This window comes from Sinohyriopsis cumingii, unplaced genomic scaffold (assembly GCF_028554795.1).
Source record: "Sinohyriopsis cumingii isolate HCF-2022 unplaced genomic scaffold, ASM2855479v2 utg000127l, whole genome shotgun sequence".
Classification (NCBI taxonomy): domain Eukaryota; kingdom Metazoa; phylum Mollusca; class Bivalvia; order Unionida; family Unionidae; genus Sinohyriopsis; species Sinohyriopsis cumingii.
In genome coordinates, this window is record NW_028315871.1 from 7,596,277 (window position 1) to 7,613,521 (window position 17,245).

General features: G+C 34.2%; 1 long non-coding RNA gene across 2 annotated transcripts in view; it reads right to left on the reverse strand.

Annotated features, from left to right (window-relative positions):
* Positions 1-17,245, reverse strand: part of LOC149774884 (uncharacterized) — a 38,406-nt gene that overhangs the window by 19,671 nt on the left and 1,490 nt on the right. Inside the window, exon 2 of one of the 2 annotated variants that reach the window (XR_016416688.1) lies at positions 8,397-15,406. The exons of the other annotated variant lie outside the window; for it this stretch is intronic. This is a non-coding gene — a long non-coding RNA (uncharacterized LOC149774884). Of the gene's footprint in view, positions 1-8,396; positions 15,407-17,245 lie in introns of those variants that run through there. 2 annotated transcript variants of the gene reach the window in all.

Consider the following 17,245-nt stretch of genomic DNA (forward strand, 5'->3'; position numbering starts at 1 on the left):
TCATGTAGCTACACAGCATTGATATCTGTCTGTCTCATCATATTCAAGGTTGCTCTTCATGTAGCTACACAGCATTGATATCTGCTTAAAAACATCCATAATAATAAGGTCAAAATAGTAGAGGGAAATAAAGAACAGATGCAGTAACATTTTGTTATTGATATGGAATGTTTGCATTTACATACATACATACATACATACATGCAATGTTTACAATCAAATTAGATATAACAAAATATTGGTTGTTATCAAGTACATGACACTGTACCTGTCAGTGTTTATATAATACATGTATTTTTCATTATTATCAATTGTAAGATACAGTACATGCCAGTGCTTATATAATACTTTTAATTGGTTATTATCAATTATAAGACATGGTACATACCATTGTTTAATTAATATTTTTCATTGGTTATCACAAAATTCAGATATAACAGTATGTCTTTGGGGTCCCCTGTTAAGTGTTACATCTAAAGTTGAATGCATTGAAGTTGGTCTAGATTAGCTCTTCCTATATTGTGTCATAACTTATAGGTTTTAGTTAGCAAAGAAAGGCATGACATTTTCCCAGACATTCATTTTTTGTGATATATGATGATAATGTAAAAAACCAAATGCAGGCGCTAGAGATGCTCATTATTGGCAAAAGATCTCAAAAGTCTGGACTATGTTTATCAGACAAAAAAAATCATCCAAAATGTTAAGTGTACCAAATTACTGTGTCATATTAATGTAATAGTAAATGATTACCATTTCTTGACATACAGTACATGATTGATGTAATTATTTACTTTACGAAACTTATACAGAACATTACATTTTCTAGCCATGTTTTTGTACTACAACAATAAATATTACTTTGTTTACATTTTACATTTCAAGAATATTGTACGTAATTTACATATGAGACTAAAAGAATGACACTTGGTGTTAACATTTTACATTCCAAGAATATCGTATGTCATTTACATAACGAGACTAAAAGAATGGTGGTCATATGATGTATATGGTGCTCAGTATAAATTTGCAAATTTTTCAAGTTGCAGAAGAATCATCAAAATTGTGTTTTGTGATCTCAAAAATGAACATACACTGCAAGAATGTTAGCATTGGCAAGAAAATAGCATTCTGTAATTTAAATTTGTTTTTTAATTGTATGTTGATGAAAATTAATTCACTTGTCTTTATTAGCATCCTGACGTAGCACTTTGTTGATTGAATTTCAGTGTACAGCAAGAGCAATGTAAATGATTTTTTTTTTTTACACGTTCACAATCTGGAAGAAATGAACCAATAAAACAAAATAACTACCGAAGGTAGATGTTGACAATTATGTAACATTCTGGTAGTCTGAAAGATGTGTTTAAATATATCAGTATTTTGCCATATTATTAAATATTGAAGTACATGTATATGCATTATGATAATAAAAGGTTGAAATATTACTGGTAATCATTGTTCTAAAAGTAGAATCTACTTTATTCAAACCCAGTTCATTTGGATTATTGGTTAATCCAAAACGTGTATCCCCCTAAAATCATCCAAACAGTTTATCCCCACTAAACATCCTCCAAACTATGTATCCCCCTACAACATCCTCCAAACTGTGTATCCCCCTACACATCCTTCAAACTATGTATCTCCCTACACATCCTCCAAACTGTGTATCCCCCTACACATCCTCCAAACCTACATTTATCAGAACAATTTTCATCTTGTCTCATTAGCAATCAGAATGTCATTGCCCTTTTTTGTCACCTGTTTAGAAATCTTGGACGTAAGTATTGTTCATTTCAAAATTCCCTCAAGCCCTTGGCTGCTTCTACATCATAACGTTAATGATTTCACATGTTTCATCACATACTTGTTACAACAACCTGATGGTGCATCATCACATATTTGGTGTCAGAATGACTTTGTGTCCTCACATATTTGATGTCGTCATGATCTGAAGATGTGTCATCACATATTTTATGTCATATGACTTGATGTCATATTTTATGTCACAACTACGTGATGTGTCAGCACATATTTGATGTCACAATGACATTGTGTCGTCGCATATTTGATGTCACAACAACTTGATGATGTCTCATCACATATTTGATGTCACAATAACAGTGTCCTCATATATTTGATGTCACAACAACCTGATAATGAGTCATCACATGCTTGATGTCACAACTACCTGATGTGTCATCACATACTTGATATCACAACTACCTGATCTGTCCTCACATATTTGATATCACAACAACTTGATGTATCATCACATACTTTTATGTCACAACAACCTGATGATGTATCATCACATATTTTGATGTCACAATGACAGTGTCCTCACATACTTTATGTCATAACAACTTGATGTGTCATCACATACTTGATTTCACAACAACCTGATGATGTGTCATCTCATATTTGATATTAAAATGACAGTGACCTCACATATTTGATGTCACAACAACTTTATGATGTGTCATGTGTGTGTGTGTGTGATTTGGATTTTTAATGTAGCTTTAGCAATTTTTCAGTCATATCGCTATGATGTCTGCAGTATGGCAGTTTATAGTGATGTCTAGCACTGGGACATCATGCTGCAGACATGTAGCATAATGTCCCACCCAGTCACATTATCCTGATACCAGGCCGACCAGTCTCAACACTAACCTCTTAATGCTGAGTGCCATGCGAGGCAGCTGTTAGTACCATTTTTAGAAGTCTTTGTTATGACTCAGCTGGGGATCGAAACCATAACCTCCCACATCCAAGGCAGGTGCTCTAACCACATGGCCACTCAAGTGGTCAATGATGTGTAATCACATACTTGATATCATAATGACCAGATGATGTATCATCACATATTTGATGTCACAATGACCTGATGATGTGTCACACACTTGATGTCACTACAACCTGATAATGTGTCATATTCACTTATTTTGATGTCACAGTGACCAGATGATGTGTCATCACATTTTGGTGTTGCAACAACTTGATGTGTCATCACATATTTGATGTTAACAATGCCTTGATGTGTCATCACATCTGATTTCACAATGATTTGAAAATGTGTCATTGCATATAACAACATAAGCAATATTTTGAGTGTTGAAATTGAATGATTTCAATTTTTCATTGTAAAGTTGCTGAAATAACATTAAGAAATAAAACTGCATGTATTTTATTAACAGTTCAAACTTGATGGAATGATATTTACTATTTTTTTTATCAAGAGCTGTCTTCGACATCAAGCCAGAAATTTATCTGTCCCCAAAAATCTCCCAGATTGGAAAGCATTACAATCATCACCTCTCACTTCCTGTAGAAGAGCCATAGTCTCAAAAAGAGACAAGGATGTTTGGATTGGCCTCTATTGTTTGAATAAACAGAGTACTAACATATTTGATATTGTTAAGGAGTGTTAAAGTCTTACAAAGAGCATTTAATTTATGCTAAAGTTTTACCCTGCAAATTAAAATATAGATACAGACAGACAGACAAACACATTAAAAATATTTAAACAAAGAATAGAAACTAAAAAAAGGCAAAAAGTCAGATAATAAGGTTCATTATGAAATGTTAAATTGTGTTATAATCCATAGGGCAAGTGAGATGGACAGATAATTGAAATTTTATATTTCGCACCAATTTAGTTGGGTACATTGGAATGTACAACTTCGTAAGTTTTGTATCAATCAGATTCTGTGTATAGTTGACATCAGTTTTATGTTAATAATGTAAATTGTATAATTGTTTCAGATTTATTGAAACAGAAGATAGTGAAAATATCAAATGCACATTGGGACAATATGTATAATATGTTTCACGGAAATATCTTGATTTGCATTAATCTCTGGAAATGACTGTTATGGATAGATGGATGGATGAACACCCATTTATATAGCTTCTGAGAGAGAGAGAGAGAGAGAGAGAGAGAGAATATGTGAACAGTATAAAATGGTTACATAATGTAAATTTCATCGACCTACTTCACCAAAGATTAATTTCTGAACAGTCATGTTACAGTATCTTAAACAATAAAACCTCAGACATTTAAAGCACATAAAAATAACTATTTCTCCATTGTTTGCATTTTTACATATTGCCCTAACTAAACAATTTTAGTGTCCAAATTCTTTATTCTCCCTCTAACACACTACCCGATATCATTAACTCCTTTGCTTCAACCAGCCCTCCCTGAAAAATGAAATCTATCTATAAATCATGTTCACTCTTACAGATTACCTCCCATTGCTACCACTAGGAGGAAACTCATCTCCTAGATGCTTATTAGTTTAAGCCTTCACTCAAGAACTGCAATGTGACCTATTTGTATCCACAAAATATTTCACCTTTTAAGCTTTAGTTATTAATTTTAACATTTTGTGATTCTGTTGATATACCATGAATAAGTAGAATTTGTTTTCGTTTTAGTGTCTTATCTAAAAATAGCTCAAGGGCTGAGAGAAAAGGTTGTGAAAAATTGGAGGACTCTGATGTGTTAAGCCTGTTGTGGCACATACATGTCACAGTTGCTATTTGACTCTGCCTTTTCTCTTTTGGAACTGCACCTGCAAGTGGTTATATCAGCATGTGACAAGTGAGATGCTCGCTTCCTGAGACTGGCTAGGTTTTTGTCTTGCATGTCTGCTGGATTATTAGAGAGTGCAAGGGATGTTTTTGTCTCCCTTTGGCAGTTGACTGGGCACAATTCATGTATATACTTAGTGCCAGTGAGACATGGCATTTGGGATTGCAGTTTAAATTTGCTAGCTAACTTGGCATGCAAATTCAACAACATATTCTGTCCCAGTTGCTGACCAGTTGGTCTAGCCATTTGATCAAACTGGGTAAGGGTTTGGCAAGTGAGATTCCCATATCTTGGATTGTAGAACCACACACAGATTGACCAGTAATGACACCTGCTGTCCACCATCTAGCTGCCATACTAGTTTACCAACCATCCAGTCAGATACACCTTGCTGATACATTCTGGTGGACCTTTACCTTCTTTCCACCATATCCTCCAAGCCATTTTATCGCATGGTAAATTTACTGACATTGTCAGATGTCATTTCATCTATGGTAACAGTTGAGCCTGCTCAGTCCTAAAAATGTAAATCATTAACCACCTGCCTGAAACTGAAACAGTTGCTCTTTTGCCACTTTGGCTTCTATTTTCTGGAGAGTCCCCACATGCCATCCCTTCTCTCGTCAGTACAATTATCGACGAAGTTTATAGGCTCACTAATGCAAACCAGAAATATTGCTTTATGAAAAAACTAATGGAATGGTTAACAATTTGTTTATTTTAATATAAATGGTGCATCCAACCCCTAACTCAAGGTAAAGAGTAATCTACCGGGTAAGGGAAAAAGGGCATGATTGTTGTGAAAATAGTCACATCTTCTGGGGATGACCATAGCACTTGCAAAAAAAACGGGGGGGGGGGGACAAGTTCACTACTGAGATTATTATAAAATCATCTAAAGAAAAGAAAAAAAAAGTCTTGGAATGGCATGCTTTACATGTAAGCCCACATTCAGGTCTACAAGACAGAATTAATATTATACAACATTATAATTGCAATCAATTAGATTACTCTGAATGGCATGCTTTACATGTAAGCCATCCACATAATTTAAGACAGCATTAATATTATAGTACAGAAACCATGGTTCTTTAATCAGACATAGTGAACTTAACCTTTGACACCAAAATCATTAGAATCCTTCCTTATCAAGTGAAACTTTTTCACAAAGTTTGGAAACTGAAAATGATGGAGAACTCAAGTTAGTGCAAAGAAAGCCATTTTCTTTCTTTAGGCCCTGACCTTCAACTGCAACCTTTCATCAGAATCAATATGGTTCTTCCATATTCCAAGTACAGGTCATTTGTGAAGTTTGGCAACTATAGATTTGGTCAATTTTAGTTATTATGCAGAAACTATTCTTCTCTTTTCAGTCCGTGGCCTTGATCCAGTAAGCAATAGGAGTTTCTCTTAACCCCGAGTGCCACCTAGCCACAAAGATGACTGTAGATGGTGAACACAAACCATTCCTCTTCCTTCAGGCACTGACTTTGGATTATTCCAACTACAAGCCATCCACACAATTTAGCAAATGCAGATGGTGGACAAATCTATCAATTGTATATAAACTGTTTTGCTTCTTTAGTTGCAGTGACATAGATGCTGCATAATGTGTTGCAAATTAATAAAAAGATTACAAGAACAAATTGATTTAATATGCACATTTTTAGGCAATGACTAATATTTACCAAGTTTCATTGGAATTCATAAAAGAATACACAACAAGTTGAGCTAATACGATTGTGTCATGCTAGAAGAAAATAAATAAAATTGTGGGAGCAAAGTGTATTTTTGATCTGTGCATTTTCAGGTAAAGACCATAATATTTACCAAGCTGTAGGGCAATCCAATCAACTGCAACACCAGTTGTGCCACATCAATGATCAGAACAACAAATAATATGCACTCCTGCCTCTGATATAAAAAAGAGAAGAAAAACCCTCAACCAAACATTGATACTGGACAGATGGATGGATGGACATTATGATGGGAGAAAATTGATCATAACATTAAAAATACTTATTCCAAAGCATGGGCCTTCAACTTTGACCTAAGGAAAATGCGTGTATTTAAATCTGTAGGTTTCACACCTGGAAACGTTCAGTACAGAGAACCAGCATCATAGCTTTGGTAAATCCAACCTCAACTCGTGTACTTGACCACAAAATAAGACTTCTTACAGGCCAATGGAGAATGCAGATCCCAGACCAATGATGTGTGTGTGTATGTGTGCATATGTATATTTGCAAGGTAAATTAATTGTCTTGTTTGCATTGGTGCTGCTGGTGCATTTGTAATGCTACCAGACAACCATTCTGACACTGATCTTTGACCTTTTGGCCCCTATTTCTGGGAAGGGGTCATCTCCTTTACTAAATCACATAACAGTCAATGGAAACAAAATATCAACCCGCTTCATAAAGCATTGAACAGATAATCTAAAAGCTGAAAACCAATTCTCCTGTGACCTTGATTTTATAGTTTGATTTGCGATCCCATAGAAGTCCATATGCATGCTGAATCCAATTCTAATATCGATCCATGTACACACAAGTAAATTTTGTTTTAAGCTATAATCAGCTGGTCACTATTATCGGTGACATTTTATCATGCTTAAGTTACTCTGCAAAGTCCGACTTCAGTTCATCCATAACAATATTATATACTACCAGATCCAACTGGTGACAACCCATGCAAAATTTAATTTAAATGATTGTTCCTGTGACCATGACCTTTTGACCTCATTGGCCGTTTGCTGTGACCATGACATTTTCACCTCATTGGCCTTAAATCTCAAGGGATATTCCTTCCCCCTGATGATGTTGTGGGCAAAGTATGATGATAATCCACAGAATCGGAAGTAAAGAGAAATTAACCCAATATTGCAACCGTCCTGATAAAAATTTGCTTGTCAAGGCTTTGAAAAGAGGAATTTGTGGACATAAAAGTAGTATATTCAACAATAATGAGCACAACTGTACAAATTGGTGATATAAAGTAATAGTATTGAAGCTCAAGCAAGACTTCAATCATGTAAAAATCACATGAAACTCATCATAGGTCCCGTAATTGCTGACATTATTAAGGGTTTAAAACACAGTTTTGAAATGGAAGATCACTCCACTAATTATTGGTACTGTATCTTAATATCATTCTCATGGGAAGTAGATGTCCGAAAATCAAAGTCATTCTGAGAACCTATCAATATTAGCTGCACATCAGATTTGGTCAATATCCAACAATTCATGGTAATGTTGTTCTGCAGAAGAATGGAAAATCAGAACCCTGAACTGCTCTATATTATATTACATAAACTTGGAAATGGAAGTTCTTATGATATACAAATAAATGTATATCTATCTAAAATATATGTATGCATGTATGCAAGTTGGTAACAGCATATCAACACAATCCTGGCTATGTTGTGAACAATCAGGGGAAATATCTCTTCTAAAATGGTGACACATCAAGTAATTCAAGTCCGAATCGATTTATAATGGTACATTGAATTGAAATTATTATACTGTAGAAATCAAATTTAAAAAAACAATCTGGAACAATAAGTCCAGTCAATGATATTGTGAAGCCAACACTCCTTGATTATTAAACTGCTACACCATCTGGTCAACTGCATGGCAAATTTGATTGAAATCGAACAATCCTTGGTAAAGCAGCAGTTAAAACCAATCATGTATTACAGCTGTATTTACATGGTGGATACTAGCACACCTATACCTGTTTACACAAATGGACAACACATATAACTTTGTTAACGGGGTGTGAGAAATGACACAACAAATAACTGTACTTGTTTATTATAAAAACATAAATAAAATATCAATATTTTCTTTATATGAAGATGAAAGACAAATAACAAATTGCAACTTTTCACAAATATGCTATCTTAAAGAGACAATGTATTTATTTTCTTTGTTTGTAAAATACAACATACTAAAGGCTAAGTTGGGAATAAAAGAATAGTTTCTTCTTTTGTTCTCAGTAAAATTCTGAAAAATTAAAATTCACAAGTCCTGTATAAAGTCAAATAGCTGTATACAAATTTATTTGTTTGGAAACATCTGTAACTTCTACCTTTTCAGTCATATCAGTATCTTTACAAACTAATATTATTTGCATTTGTCCAGTCACCCCAATTATTTTTTAAAAACTGTACAATTTTAACTAGTTAATCTTCTGATGATAAAAACACCAACAAACCGACTGACTTTGCAGAATCATGTCTTTTTTAAATGGACACATGTGCAATCTTCATTTTTGATCCCACATAGCTGAATTAAGAGTCCAATCATGGCTTTCTCAACACAGCATCTTGTAGTGCATGAGAAATTTGGTGGCACTGAATAGACTCAACAATACGTTTCTGATCTCAGGATAAACTAGAGAGCAGTAGTGACATGCATTGCAAAGTTCCCTCTTTACAGGATAAACTAGAGAGTAGTAGTGACATGCATTGCAAAGTGTTCCACTCTTTAGAGGATAAACTAGAGAGCAGTAGTGACATGCATTGCAAAGTGTTCCACTCTTTACAGGATAAACTAGAGAGTAGTAGTGACATGCATTGCAAAGTGTTCCCCTCTTTACAGGATAAACTAGAGAGTAGTAGTGACATGCATTGCAAAGTGTTCCCCTCTTTACAGGATAAACTAGAGAGTATTAGTGACATGCATTGCAAAGTGTTCCCCTCTTTACAGGATAAACTAGAGAGTAGTAGTGACATGCATTGCAAAGTGTTCCCCTCTTTACAGGATAAACTAGAGAGTAGTAGTGACATGCATTGCAAAGTGTTCCACTCTTTACAGGATAAACTAGAGAGCAGTAGTGACATGCATTGCAAAGTGTTCCCTCTTTACAGGATAAACTAGAGAGTAGTAGTGACATGCATTGCAAAGTGTTCCACTCTTTACAGGATAAACTAGAGAGTATTAGTGACATGCATTGCAAAGTGTTCCCCTCTTTACAGGATAAACTAGAGAGTAGTAGTGACATGCATTGCAAAGTGTTCCCCTCTTTACAGGATAAACTAGAGAGTAGTAGTGACATGCATTGCAAAGTGTTCCACTCTTTACAGGATAAACTAGAGAGTATTAGTGACATGTATTGCAAAGTGTTCCACTCTTTACATTTTAGTAAGGCCTTCTGGTTGAAATGAAGAAGATGGGCCATCAGGGACAATAACTCTCTAAATGATGATGTGGAAGACTGGAAATGCAACTCGTTCAATTGATTTAATATCTTATCAAAATAAAGGTTACAGAAAATCTCAGACTACAATACATCATTCCATACTAAAGTTTTGCTGCAGAAACAAAGTTAGCAGAACATACTATGTAGGGGCCATAACAATTCTAAAGGACAATGTAAAACACTTGAAATTAAACTGTTCCAAATCAACAACAAAGCTTACAAGCTTTATGCAGTTCAAACCAAAGTCAGGACAACAGTGATCAGACGCAGTAAGTCCTAATGATCTTCAGGAATATGTCCAAATTCCAACTCACTCAATGTCTCATCTATGTGTCAGAGAGTGTGTGCCAAATTTGGTTGAAATCCAATAAATTTTAATGAAGTTTTCTGGAAAACAAAGTAAGTAGGACAAGCAAAAGTTGGGTCCTAGACTCTTCTAAATGTGACTAAACCCACATATTGCAAGTTGCATCTATGATACAATGTTCATAACAAACTGCATCAGAAAATACTGAAAAGTTCTAACCATGCCAGTTATAAAAACATCCAATGTGCAGATGTTAATTGTAATGACACACTACTATCCAATACACAGATTACAAGACAAAAACACACAAATCTGCATCAGTACTTATTTAAGAAATGGCATCCAATTATGTTGCAGATCTGTGCTGATTAATAATAATAATAATAATGAGGACTTTGTATAGCGCCTAATCTTTAGAAGCTCTAAGCGCTTTACAACTTTAGACAATACCTATAAGATAAGAAACATAATAATATTATTACAAAAACAAACAACATGAAATTAGAAAAACATTAAAAAAACAAAAAACATGCTGAGAATATTTCAGGTAGGAATCATTATTAGGTCTTTAAGTTTGCTCTTGCTGTCGAAATAAGTGAGTTTTGAGAGCCCTGTTGAATGTGATCACTGTGTCTTTGTGTCCAAGTTCATTGGGTAATTCATTCCACGTTGCTGGGCCCTGGTATGCAAAAGAACGCTGTCCATATGACTTTGTTTTCATACTTGGAATAATGAGTATACGATTGTCAAAAGAGGAGAGTAATTATCTTGCTGGTGTGTACACATGGGTAAGGTCAGATAGGTATGTTGGACTGGAGTCCGACAGTGTAATGTAGCACAGAGAACAAATTTGTGTTTGATTCTGGATCGAATGGATAGCCAGTGTAGGGTACAGAGCAGCGGGAAGGTGTGCTCTGATCGTGGTACTCTAAGTATGATCCAAGCAGCTGTGTTTTGAACTTTTTGAAGTTTCTCGAGTAGATATTGAGATGAACCAGACATAATTGAGTTACAATAGTCCACTCTTGAAAGTACTAATGAACACACAAGTGTTTTAGTGGCATCAACTGAAAGATATTTGCAAATTGAGCTGATGCATCTCAGATTACAAGCAACATCAGTATGAGGTTCATCTTTAAGTTCCATAACACCATCCCAAATTCAATTGATGAGACAAAATCCATAAAAGGTAAATCAAGAACAATGAAACTGTCTACACATAGACACCTGAATGTGTTGTTCCATCAATGCTGCCTACAAAGACTTGATGGTGATGGAGATGTAATATTAGCAGAACAAGGGATACAACTCCAGCAAAATTGAGTCTAAAACAAACAAAATCTTCAAAAATGCTTACATAAATTATAATAAGCAGTTCACCTGCCAAACAGCATCCATTCACATGTAAGGGTTGCAGAGTTATGTTTTTTACAAGCATAAATGAACTGACAGTGGAAGTGATGGATGGACGAAAGGGACAAATGGATGGAAAAGGTGTTTCTTCCATGCTGAGCCCAGACAATGGCTGAGAGAAGAAAAGTCCTAGAGGTCAAACTTCCTCTTCAACCTGTCAAGTATTTGATGCAGTTTTCCGTACCTGATCTTAGTGTGAGTATTAAGACACATTCAATGCATAATCACAGGTCCAAAAGAATGCATGATAACCATTAGTAAGGAATTCTGAAAACATAGTCTACACGAATCTGACAATCCAGGTTTGAAACATGAAAAAGTCAATAATTATGTTGACAGGGATAAAAACAGAGTATGCAAATGAGAATTTACTCCAGATACACTGCAAAATTCATTTCAACATCATTAAAACACACATAAATAGTAGCCCATTTTTTACCTGCAACACGGACATTTGTTACATGTGACAAAAAGCAATTAAGCCCTTTTATCAGATGATTACCTGTTTTATTGACATAAGTACTTAACTTTTGATAGAACTTATCACAAGTCAAATATAAGTAGACCTATAATTAAAAATGACCAGAATATAATCAACAATTACACAGCTAGCCTTTATGAGCAACCATTGCAAACATTAAAAAAATAATTCATGACCTGCAAATCTGGCCCCTTTGACATGGTATAAGTCATCAAACAGTTCAATAAACATCCTTTTTAATATCTCCAACTAGAGATTTAATAAGTCATTGATAAAAAAAACAATTTCTACTTTCTTTTAAACCATAATTCTTAAAATCTGTTTCAGAAACCATTATTACCATCCACGTACAAAATCTAGATTTTATTAGGTGGCAGTTAGAGGCTAAGAATCAACTGGAGTGAGAGTCAGTATGATTGATCAGAAGCATAGTCCATGCATTTATATTATTATAATTAACAACTAGAGCCGAGATGAAATACATGCAGTCCACTCATTTGATTACTACTCATTCTCATATACAATATACAATTGCCCTACCACAGGTAACCTATCACAACACAGAATAGTCATTAACATGAATTACTAATGAACAAACAGATTTATTCCTCCTTCCAACTGTCAGAATGAAACTAACTTCTGTGTATGATAGCATGTTTAATGAATGGAAATAATATACTTAACTCACGTTAGTAAAGCATACAATGTAGATCACAGTAATCTTTGGTTATAAAAGAGTAGCATTAACATGTATGAATCCAATTTTCAAGTTATATGGTTCAAATTTAAACACCACCCAAGGAATGAACTTGCAACACAAAACTATACAACACTGAATTTTGAAATACAGTTCAAAGACTTCTTGCACTTATCCATGTTTTCCTCACCAAAGTTTCACAATTCCAGGCAGGATAGCATCCATATAACATGTTAAAATCTCAAGGTAATGAGGTAACTGGAAAAAGCTGATGTTGGTCACAGCGACTTTTTTGTACAGGTGCAATGCAAAGAGAGAGGTATACAATCATTGACCTTAAAGATACACATATGAACAGTAGAAACAAAATATTTCACAAATATAGGTTACAGTGACCAACTTTTATGATAATAGTGTAGAATTCAAGATGCATCCTTGTACAATTCCAGGTTAAACAACATTATACTGGCAGTAAAACACCTATGTGGTTTTTAGTTATATGAAAAATCTTTACATAACTAAGTAAAGTATGAAATGCAGGTCACAGTGATCCTCTTTAATTTTGTTGTAACAACGTGGTATTAATACAGATGCAGGCAAATACTCTAGCTTGATTCTATCATGAACAGTGCTTGAGCCTGAACCCAAGCCAGTGAAGCATCAAAAATCAATCACAGTTATCTATTTTTTTATGAAAGGTGCTACAAAGCCCACTACAAACTGATGTCTAGAATCTAGGAAGAAGAAATGGTGGAGATTAAATGAGGTTGCACATATAAATATACTTTTATCTGTGACTTCACCTTCAAACAGTTGACCTAAAAATACAAGAAAAAAATATCTATATTCACTAGATCTATATAATAAGTTCATCAAATATCAATCTAACAAAACTGAAGTCTAATTTTTCCTTCAACAATAATTTGGACAAAACTCAATATTATGAGATCACAGAGTGCGCTTATTATATAATGTCATCACAGTGTACACTTATTATGCTGTGACATCACAGTGTGCTTGTTATATTATGACATCACAGTGTGCACTTATTATACTGTGACATCACAGTGTGCTTGTTATATTATAACATCACAGTCTGTGCTTGTTAGGATGAGCTTTACCTGTAAATAAATTAACCCTATTAATAATTTTTCAAGTACACAGTGCAGACATTACGCTGGTTTTTTTTCCCCCTGTAAAGCATAATGAAGAAAGCTAAAACAGAGATTTAAAAAAATAAAAACAACCAAGAGTTTACAGAATTTTCATTACAAATTTTCCTTCCAAACTAATTTTAATCAAAATTCTGCTACTCTTCTAAACTTTAACAAAGCAGTATAAAATGTTTTTCATAATTCAAACATTATACAAGTTCTTTCAAAAATACTACCCAAAAAATAATAGCTCTGATAAACATTCTAGAGCTTACAGTATTTATTGTATAAGAGAACAATTTTTGCTGACTTTAAGAGACTCTTTTTTGTTGACTACCAGAGACCTACTTTTGTTCGCTAAAAGGGACCCCTTAATGCTGACTAAAAGAGAACACTTCATGTTGACTACAAGAAAACCAATTATACTGAATATAAGGCATCCCTTTTTGTTGACTAAAGAAGATCCCTTTTTGCAGATTATGAGACCCTTTTTGTTAACTATAAGAAACACTTTTTTGTTAATTACAAGAGACCCCATTTTTGTCAACAATGAGACCCCTACAATAGACATCTTTTTGTTACTATATAAGACCTCTTTTTGATGACTTCAAGCAATCCCTTTTGCTAAGTGACCCATTTTGCTCACAAGAGACCCTTTTTATTGACTACAAGAGACACCTATTTGCTGACTACAAGAGATCCCTTTTTGTTGACACAAGAGATTCTTTATGATGACTTCAGGATACCCCTTTTGGTGACTATGGGACTCCTTTTTGTTGACTATAAAAGACCCCTACTTGTTGACTACAAGAGGTCCCTTTTTATTGACTAAAAGAGACCAGTTTTTTTACTATGAGAGACCCCTTTTGCTGGATTTTAGATGCCTTGTTGTTGAACACAAGAGACCCCTACTTGTAACTACAAAGGCCCCTACTTGTTGACTACAAGAGTCCCTATTACAAGAGACCACTTTATTGTTGAACCCGACTTTAAGCTCGAAAGCAAATACTTGAACACTGAGCTGAATGTAGGATATGGACTGACATACTGACAGATGGACACACATATGGACAGACATCAAAATTATCATTATATTGAGCTTCCATGAAGTTACATTTAACAAATATTAGAAAAAAAACCACTTATCAATAGATTCATTAATACAAAGGTTCTTTGGAATGCTCTCTCACTGGTGACTTATGATCACATCTTTTTTTTGTCATAAAATCCTAGCATATCATGGTACAAGCTTTTGGCATAAATAATCTCATGAAAGTTACAACAATTTAAAATGATGCCACTGACTCCAACACCATAATTGCTGAAGAAATACAACTTTAAAAACACAGATCAAAAGCAAACTTTTGAATACTGAACATATCTTTAGATTCACATTTCTCTTCATACAAGTTAACAGCTCCTGCATAGCATTTCTCATCCAATTCATCTTCATTTTTACAGGTTTATGTATCATCTATCTGTGACATATCCTTTTAATCCTGGTAAATCCCACTTGAAATGTGACTCGAAAGAGGTTCATCTATTGCAACATCTGTATAAAAAATATATATATATATTACTATTCTGTAGGTAAAATATTGATACCATGAATTTATGGCAAGTAACAATGAAACTTCCCATCTTATAAGTAAGTGCTAATTCAGGAAGGTTAAGTCCACTATGAACTCTGGTAGTCACTTCTCTGTAATAGACCATATCTGTCAAACAGCTTTTTTATTCACCAATTACTCATTTTGTTTGCTTGCCTTGCTGTCTTTGAGCACATATGAAAGTATACGCTTATTTAATGTAGCTTAATTATATTACTTACACAATATTTATAACATTGTTCAAATGATTAAATGAGTTGACCTGACACACAAATGGGGGGATTAGCTCTTGCAGAGGTAGGATTTTTCTTTCCATCCACCCCTTTATTTGCTTTGATACAAAATACATAGTTAACTAAATGATACAATACAGCAAATTGGATATCAAAACACAGCACATTCTCACAGAAATTCTTACAGACATAGCTGTGGTGTAGAACGACATTTTTCCTGTTTTAATACAAGAGCATACTGCATTTATGAAGATTACACTGAAACCAAATTAAAAGTTGGAATTAAAACATGAATTTCACTTGACAAAATTCATTTAATTAGTATTTATTTATAAGCTGAGAATTCCATAATATTGTTTCAAATTTCCAGATAAAACAAACAATATATCAATTTTTAATTTACCAAGTCTGATAATGATTATCTTACTGTCAACATACAGGCACCATTTTAGGGGTATATTCTAGTTCAAAAGCTAGGATCCATGTTGACCCCATTTATAAACAGGTTCACAAGTTATCCACAAGTTATCAAGGGATTATTGTGTGTGTGTATGTGTGTATATTGTGTGTATATACTGTATAAATATACAACTTTGGATTTGTATAAAGAAAATACAAGGTAAAATTACACAATCATCTCATTTGCTTTATACAGAAATAATATGTAGCTATTGAATGAGCAATGATGCCATGGTCAAGATATAAAAATAATCTCTCATGGGATTTATGATTTGTACAGGCAGACATTAACAATATCAAACAAATTCTGGATATATGATCATATAAAAGTTCAACAACTTAAGTGCACACTGTACTGATAAACTTCAGCATGATTGTTATCATTTCCTCACCTCAACCAGGACCAGGTCATTTACATATGCATGCAAACATGCCTACCAAATTTCATGACCTCATTTACATATGCATGCAAACATGCCTACCAAATATCATGACCTCATTTACATATGCATGCAAACATGCCTACCAAATATCATGACCTCATTTACATATGCATGCAAACATGCCTACCAAATATCATGACCTCATTTACATATGCATGCAAACATGCCTACCAAATTTCATGACCTCATTTACATATGCATGCAAACATGCCTACCAAATTTCATGACCTCATTTACATATGCATGCAAACATGCCTACCAAATTTCATGACCTCATTTACATATGCATGCAAACATGCCTACCAAATTTCATGACCTCATTTACACATGCATGCAAACATGCCTACCAAATTTACACATGCATGCAAACATGCCTACCAAATTTCATGACCTCATTTACATATGCATGCAAACATACCTACTACATACATTACATTAAGAAGCCTCTTACCCATCATGCTAAAAGACTTGCTTCAGTGGTTGGACTAGACAAGTTTTACCCTAAAATTGATGGACTGAACCAGCTTTTTTCCCTGGGCAAGATGGACTGGATCAATGTTTTATTGGACTCTATGGACTCAACCAAATCTTGCCACAGTGGCATAATCAAAGTATGGAGAATATGGATAACTTGCAGGGTTTAAGT